The sequence below is a fragment of the Scophthalmus maximus genome, chromosome 16 (genome assembly GCF_022379125.1).
Source record: "Scophthalmus maximus strain ysfricsl-2021 chromosome 16, ASM2237912v1, whole genome shotgun sequence".
In the NCBI taxonomy this organism is placed as follows: domain Eukaryota; kingdom Metazoa; phylum Chordata; class Actinopteri; order Pleuronectiformes; family Scophthalmidae; genus Scophthalmus; species Scophthalmus maximus.
The window spans coordinates 17,707,412-17,715,000 of record NC_061530.1 but is presented as its reverse complement, the minus strand read 5'-3'; the positions used below and the strand labels follow the sequence as shown (position 1 = coordinate 17,715,000).

At 47.4% G+C, this 7,589-nt stretch overlaps 2 long non-coding RNA genes across 2 annotated transcripts in view; one reads left to right on the top strand and one right to left on the bottom strand.

Annotated features, from left to right (window-relative positions):
• The window catches only part of LOC118287365, a 9,365-nt gene extending 3,644 nt beyond the window's left edge, over positions 1 to 5,721 (bottom strand). Inside the window, exon 1 of the long non-coding RNA XR_004785645.2 lies at positions 5,699 to 5,721. This is a non-coding gene — a long non-coding RNA (uncharacterized LOC118287365). The remainder of the gene's footprint in view (positions 1 to 5,698) is intronic.
• Positions 1 to 7,589, top strand: part of LOC118287364 — a 102,606-nt gene that overhangs the window by 2,416 nt on the left and 92,601 nt on the right. The window lies entirely within an intron of this gene.

The following is a 7,589-nucleotide window of genomic DNA, read 5'->3' as shown; positions in this document are numbered from 1 at the left end:
CGTGGCAACTGTGTTTACACGCGGACAAAGAATGGATTCTGGCACAACAGGCCGTGATGATAGTGATGACGACGACGACGCTGATGATGATGATGATGTCCAAACAAGGACACAGATGCAGCCGGAGACGCTGCCAGTTGGAAAATATCGGCTAATTCCCACTCGTGGGGCCGGGGAGGTGGTGCGGCGCCACTTAACCCCAATGGAAAATTGTGTTGCTCAGAGTAAACAGCGAGACGAGGAATCAGGAATCCATTGAAGCGAAGCAGCGCGCGCGTGTGTGTGTTCTGTTCCCAGTCCACACACAGGTAGCGACTTGCTCCTCATCGGAGATCACGGCTGATATTTACAGGTCTGGAGCGGGATAATTGCTCAGCTGGAGCACTGACAGACGCACAGCGCAGAGGAAGACAAACAGGATGTGGTGTGAATGATGGGAAGAAAAAAAGAAAAAAGCCAAAACAAAAAGCCCCGGCTTGGCAGGTTGAAGTGGAGCATGTTCCCCTGGCACCGCAGCTCGTCCAACCCCTTTTGAATCCGAGCCACCTGTATTATTAACTCGCGACTATAACCCCATTAACCTGTTTCGTAGATCCGACAGACGCGATAAGTTACCGGGGCGATGGATCTCCGGGCCGGCGGCCAAGCGGGGGCCATCTTGGAAGAGAAACGGTTTGTGTAATTAAACAGGGGGGCTCGGCAGAATGACAGCGGGTAATTGTAGCATTAGCAGATGATGTCTTATTGTCATCGCGGCTGCCTGGCCGGGGCTGTGACGGCGTACAGGTGGCTGCTGCTGCTGCGGCGGCGGCTTTGGGGAACGGGAGCAGACACCTGGCAGCGCTTGACACGCAAACCCTGCATCGACTCTTCCCGCTCGCCTCCTCCTCCTCCTCCTCCTCCTCCTGGTGCAGACCCCTTCTCCCAGCGCTCCACACGGGGCCATTAAAAATTTAGCGGCTCTTCTTTTTGAGCTCGACATGGAGCCTCGCTTAAAGCAGGAAATGGTGGACGGTTTCACATGTAAGATTATTGAACTTTGGACCTTTGTTCCTTTATTTAATCTGCACGTGTTCACCTTGAGTTGACCAGAATTATATGGAGGGAAAAAATAAACATCCCTGCATGTACTGTATATTTTTAGTCCCAGGTTTTGAGTTATCAATCTCTTGGGGGTTAGTTATATTTGACATTCACGTGGGAACAATATGGCTGTTGGTTAATTTTGTGGCACGTCAAGCAGTTGTCAGTGTTCTCTCTCTGTTTTGGTGCTTTGGTGTTTTGGGGAATTTTTTCGCATCGCGTGAGTCACATGAGTTTGGTCGCAGGATCGTTCAGTGAGTTCAGGTATTTCAGCTCGAGTGGGCGATGCAAAATTTTTGCGTAATTCGCGCCGCGACTCACTTCTTTGCATTGAATTGTGTGATTGTGCGAAAAATTACACTTTGCGTTGGGTCTGAGCGCACTTACATCTCTTTAAAAAGAATTACAAAAACATCTTTTTACATTTTTTATTCCTATGATATTTAGGTGGAGGTTGAAATCTGACATTTCTGCAACAACAGACACCACAAAAGCTAAGTTGCAAAAAATCAAAATCAAATATATGTATTTCTCATAATTTAGGTCAACGAACCTTCAAGCTCGTTCTGCTGGACTGTGGTGGATCTGTTTGGCCGATCACGTCGCCTTGTTAAATCAGTGACATATTCCATTATTGTGCGTATATGCCATTTCTTATTTTTGGCTTCCTGTGAGAACAGACTGAATCCACATCATCCTTTCATCCTAGATTATTTGATAGGGTCGGGGACATTGGCACGAGAATAAATGAGGCTCCTCAAAAAATAGATTTAGGATGCAGTAAATCTAGACGTGCATATATATATATATATATAAATATATATATATATATATATATATATATAAATATGTGTGTCATTGGAATAAGATGAGAAAGGAAGATAAAGCGAGGATCTTAAAAGGCAGGATTGTCTCAGCGGAATTCCCCACAGTCTTCAGAACAGCAGCAGACATCAGAACGTGAGCTACTGCTCGACTGAAAAATACATTAAGTCACTTTTCAGAGGACTTTTTTTGTATATTCCATTTTTTCTTCCTGTCAGATACTGAACTGAAATCCGAAATTAGATCATAAAAACACACGCGAACGAGTCGGCGGAAACTGATTTCAGGAGGATTTAAGGCAGACTCCGCTGTACATCTGGGGGCCTCATTGGATCATGCTCCCCCCCCTCCCCTCCCTCCCTGTGCACTGTTTCCCCTGTCTGACAGATGTCAGACATGCTGCGACAGGCTGAGCCCCAGAGATGTTGCGGCGGGAGGAAACGCAGGGATCAAGAGGGAGTCTATCTTATCACCGCAGGTATAAAAGGGAGATTAGTCGACGCACCTGAGGAGTAGCCCGCGCTGCTTTACACGGGGGGGGGCGGGGGTAATGATCGGTTAAACAAAGGCGGCGTGTCGGGTCGCAGCCCTATCAGTTCTGCTCCCCTCAGATCAGTCATTTACACCTCACCTCCGCCGCCTTCATCCGAGACGAGATCAGGTTTTGACTTGTTCTCTCTTTCGCCCTGGCACTTTTCCTTCCAGAAGGACGACTTTGAGTTCAGATAACCTGCTCCCAACAGGAACCTCTGGTATCACGTTGTATTCGTCACTGACGGTAAAACGGCAGGCGATTGAAAACCGAGCTACCGGGATCAATTTGTGCTTGCGTGCCCTCGGAAGAGGAACGGGCTGAGTTACAACGGAGCTCAGTCTGTCATCTCCTCTCCGTTATGAATGCAGATTGGTGTTTGCCTGATGTCTCTTCCCGTCCCATGACAGGATATTTGACAGGAGCATTGTGTGCTGCACGAGTGTAAACCCTCTCCAGCTGGTCACACGAAGCCCCCGCCCACTCTGTACATGTGTCTCTGTTACCAGAGGAAGCTGGAAGCAGCAAAGCTCCCTGGTTCAGACACACATTTCGCTTGCAGACATGTGCTTGAGTCTGTATATTTTCCTGAAACTGTACGCGAGAATGCAAATGTCTGCAAATGTTGCTTAAAACATTTTTCCGGAACATCTCCTGCCAGCGCCCTCGTCAGATTACATGCGAGTCCTTGTGTGAATGCAGCGGGAAAATATTCTGAATATTCGCAGCGAGCAAGTGGGCGTGTTGATGTCTGTAAACAAAAAACAGCTGGTTTTCCACGTCAGTATTATCACCATGCTCTAGGCAGACGCCACAGAATCTTCCAGAAATGTTCCTGTACGTGTGAACGCGGACAATCCTCTGCTGCGTTCGCAGTATGTGAAAGGCCCTCGACATGGATTAGATGAAACGCATCTATGAATAAAAAGAAAACAAGGTGGGGAGCAGCAATGAAACGCCACGATGCATCAGTCAAATTAGTCAAACAAATCATTTAAACTCGTATATCCTCTTGAATATATTTGCATTAAGGCAGCTGCCGGGAACACACACACTGACTTCTGTGCAGTCTTTGGCAGAAAGTTAAGTTTCCTTACAGGATTTATTTTTTAGGTCGACGTCAAACGACAACGACATCGAGCTTTGAGTACAGTGGAAGTGTGTCAGTGAACGCGGCGCTGGGCGCGGCGCCTCCTGTATCCGTGTGTGTGTATTTGTTTGCATGAACACATCACTTGTGGCTGCCAGTTTCAATGTGCCGATGCACACTTGATGACGGGGCGGGGGACTGTGTGTGTGTGTGTGTGTGTGTGTGTGTGTGTGTGTGTGTGTGTGTGTGTGTGTGTGTGTGTGTGTGTGTGTGTGTGTGTGTGTGTGTGTGTGTGTGTGTGTGTGTGTGTGTGTGTGTGTGTGTGTGTGTGTGTGTGTGTGTGTGTGTGTGTGTGTGTGTGTGTTTTGATTACTGCTACCCCCCCCTCCTGCTGAGACACTTAAATGTGGTCAGACACACGCCGACTGATGGCCATCAATAATTGACTTGGCGGAGGGAGGGGGAGAGATCTGGCAACCCGGTGGTATCATCAGGGACAATTGGTCTGTCCCTGCTGGAAGACGAAGCCCCCCCCCCCCCCCCCCCCCCACCACCTCCATCCCCACAGACGGATGGCTTCAATTTCCGATCTGATGATGAAGAAAAGTAGGAAGAAAAATCCTCCTTTCGTCAGACGAGCCCGGCGCAGGTCTGTGAGCGAGTATCATGGTGCCGACGCTAATGCGTTGTTATTATTAACATTAGGGTCCCTGCCGAAGAAATGGGTCTTCATAATGGTTTTTAGCATTTCTCTTACAGATGATACAATATCTCACAGGGAGTCAGCGGGCGGGCGGGGGGGGCGTCCCGGCCCGGCCCAGTTGCTGGCATGAAATGTGTGGGTGAGAAGTTTTGTGAGCGAGCGGGAGGCAGAGAGACGGGCAGGGAGACGAGCAGAGAGACGGGGGACGTGGGCTGTCACTTTGTTGGTGATAGGGGGTAGAAATAAATCTAAAAAAGAGTTTCTGTATTTCGACGCGCATCGTTTCAGCTTCAGTGACGTTCGTGCCAAATGCTTATCACCCCTGTCATCAGGGGTTCGACAGAAAAAGGAAAATGAAAATCATTCGAGGGGAGATTTTGGAAGACGGAGCGTGGTGTCTGGGGGGCTTTTAAGGCCACATGATCCAAACTACCAAGTTTTAGTTTTAAGACGGCATCGGTTTGAATCGTCGTCCATAGCAACACACCTGAAAACCTACAGGATATCACGTGACCATCCTCGTACACCTGGCATGTGTGTGTGCCGGTGTAAACAGGAAGCAGATTGTCTACTCTTCTGTCGGTAGAGTATGGTTAAAAGTAAGAGCAGGGTTTTTTTCTCTTGGAACTAGTACTTAAATTAAGTGTTAAAAAACGTTTCGCCTTCGCCGCTGGTAGTCGAGTCGTGATCGATGAGAACCAATCAGGAAGCGAATGTGGGCGAATGCGTCGTCGCAGCGTCGAGCGGTGTTTCCAAACTTCTGCGCTTTAAAAAGAAACAATGTGTTATTGTGGATGTAGCAGACAGTGTGGCTTTTATTTTTTTTTCTGAAAAGGTATTTCTCCTCTTTGACAAAGCTGCCTGTGGTCGCATGTTGTGTGCTTCTGTGCATCAAAGAAAAGGGGGAGGAAAAAAAAAACGTTGGCATGTCTCTGAGAGGGCGGGCACACATGCGACCGCGCTGGCATCGCCGTACACCGCTGCCTCTGCCTCGGGGAGAACAGCGGAAAAACCCCCCAAAACATTTCATCCTTGTTTTTCGGTGATGTCACATTCAGACCTCAGCGGTAACGACGCCTCCGGCGCTCTGCACTGTCAATAGCTACCGCTCTCTCTAGCTCTGGAAGCCATTGCTCTTGGTCGATGACCGGCGGCCCACTCGCGCGGCCCCTAATCACGGCCCCCGGGTGAGAGCTGCCCTATAGCGTTCCTCCGTCCCGGCGGTGGCGACGCTGTTTGAGGTGTTTTTTTGCTGCTGGTGATGGAGGTGGTGGAAACTCCTCAGCCACCGTGGCCTTCCGAGTCCTGGCATGGAAACCCGGGGGGAGGCCCCATTTGGGGGTTTTCTCTCTCCGGAGACGCAGTGGCAGCGCCGTCGTATAGTGAGATGGTCAATGAGAAAAGAAAGGAGACGTATCACAGGGTGAGGCAATTTTTCCCGCATATATTTCCCCCCCTCCTCCACCTCCTCCTCCTCCTCCTCTCCCTAATGACTATTACATCAATTGCCTGCATTGCTGCGGCGTTTTGAACGTCACTTACAGTTTTGAGGTCAGTACATTAGTGTAATAAATTTATTCATAGCCCTCTCCCCCCCCCCCTCCCCGAGCGGCTGCCAGGCATCTTCTTTAATAAGGCACTGACATCTGTCTGCGGAGATTGCCCTGCATGAGCGTCATCCTCCACAAATGGGGGCCAGGGCCCCCCTAAGTGTGCGAGTGAGTGTGTGTTTGTCATTGTTTCCGCTAACAACACACACACACACACACACACATAGTCAGACACACAAACTATCTGGCCGCATGCCATCAATGCACCGTGAACGACGGGAATGAAATGAACACATTAGCTCGAGTCATTGAGCAGCCTCCCACCTACGACGAGTCATACCTGTATTTAACGTCTCGTCCACCGTGCGACCTCTGATTCGTCCCAAGGGAATTGAATTCTAATGGAGTATTTTCTCTCTTTCTTGCTGTAGGAGACACGCATGTCATCAACAAGTCGTATGGAAACACGCGATCACTTCATTACATTGCACTGATTTTCATTTCCTCCTCCTTTTTCCTCTACCGTCCACCATCTTTCTGCCGCCCGACGCTTCCACCCGCCAATTATAACTGCGCAGACACTGGAGGCAGTGTTTTCCAACGCGCAGATAAAAGGACCACTCTCCTCATCCCACTGTGTCGTTAGTTACCGTTCTGAGCAAGTGATGGGAGTCACGGATAGTTCACCCGACTAAATTTATCCAGCCTGGATCATTTTCTTTTTTTGTCTTGGTGGCAACGGCTTCTTCACACTTGTTCAAAGACCAAAGATAAAGGGAAGAGATGGGGATTCTGCATTTGACTGTCGTGCTTTTGATAGTATCCGCATCACAGGGAATCAAATCATGTCACTGTGCATACGTGAGTGTGACAGCTGAGGAAAAATTGAATTGGGGCTTCCTCGGTGATAGGAAACGGAGCGACTGGTGAAAAGTGTCAGTTAGGATTTAACAGGCCGGTGGTTCTGTTAAAGATTTTCTGAATTGAAAATGAGAAAACGTTTCTATGAATTGATTCTAATGATTATTTTCTTTGACGTCTCCTTGCGTCCATCGTTGAACATAGAGCTGAGACGATTCATCGATTTGTAATCGACTACTTAAATTAGAATTTTGATAATCGATTGATCGGTTTAAGCAGTTTTTTTTTTTTTAATTTTCTGATTTCAGCTTATATGTGACTATTTATCTGGTTTCTTTGCTCCTCTACGACAGTAAACTGAATATCTTTGTGGACAGAACAAAACATCATATTTTCTTTAGTTTTTTACCCTTTTATGGATCAAACAACAAATTAATCAAATATGAAAATAATAATTACTTGCAGCCCTATTTGAATATTTTCCTAATGAACTCACAATCAGAAGAAAAAAAGAAGATTTCGGCAAATCTTTCAATTCCCTTCCCTGGTAATTGATGTTACTAAACTAGCAAAGTTGAATTTTCTTTTGGAGCCTGCAAGATGTTCAACATGCTGTTTTTTAGGATCCAAGAAATAGTATAAATTCGAAATATTGTGTCATTAAAGAATAGAAAAAAGCTAATGTAGACAAGAAGATATAAGAATTGGGACGGTCCAGCAGAAATCTTTGAGGGGACACAGAGGACGATATACTAACCTCATTGCCCCTGAAGACCATGTCCCTTTTTAATGGTTGCCAATAAAAGCAAATGGCCAGTTTCCATTGGCTTGTCGTCCAGCAGGGCCAGAGAGGTGAAGGGGAGATAGCAAAAGTCTGGGTGATCTTTTTTTTTTTTTTATAGGTGTCAGCGGGTCGAATTGTAACCTGCATAAAATGTGTCTCGG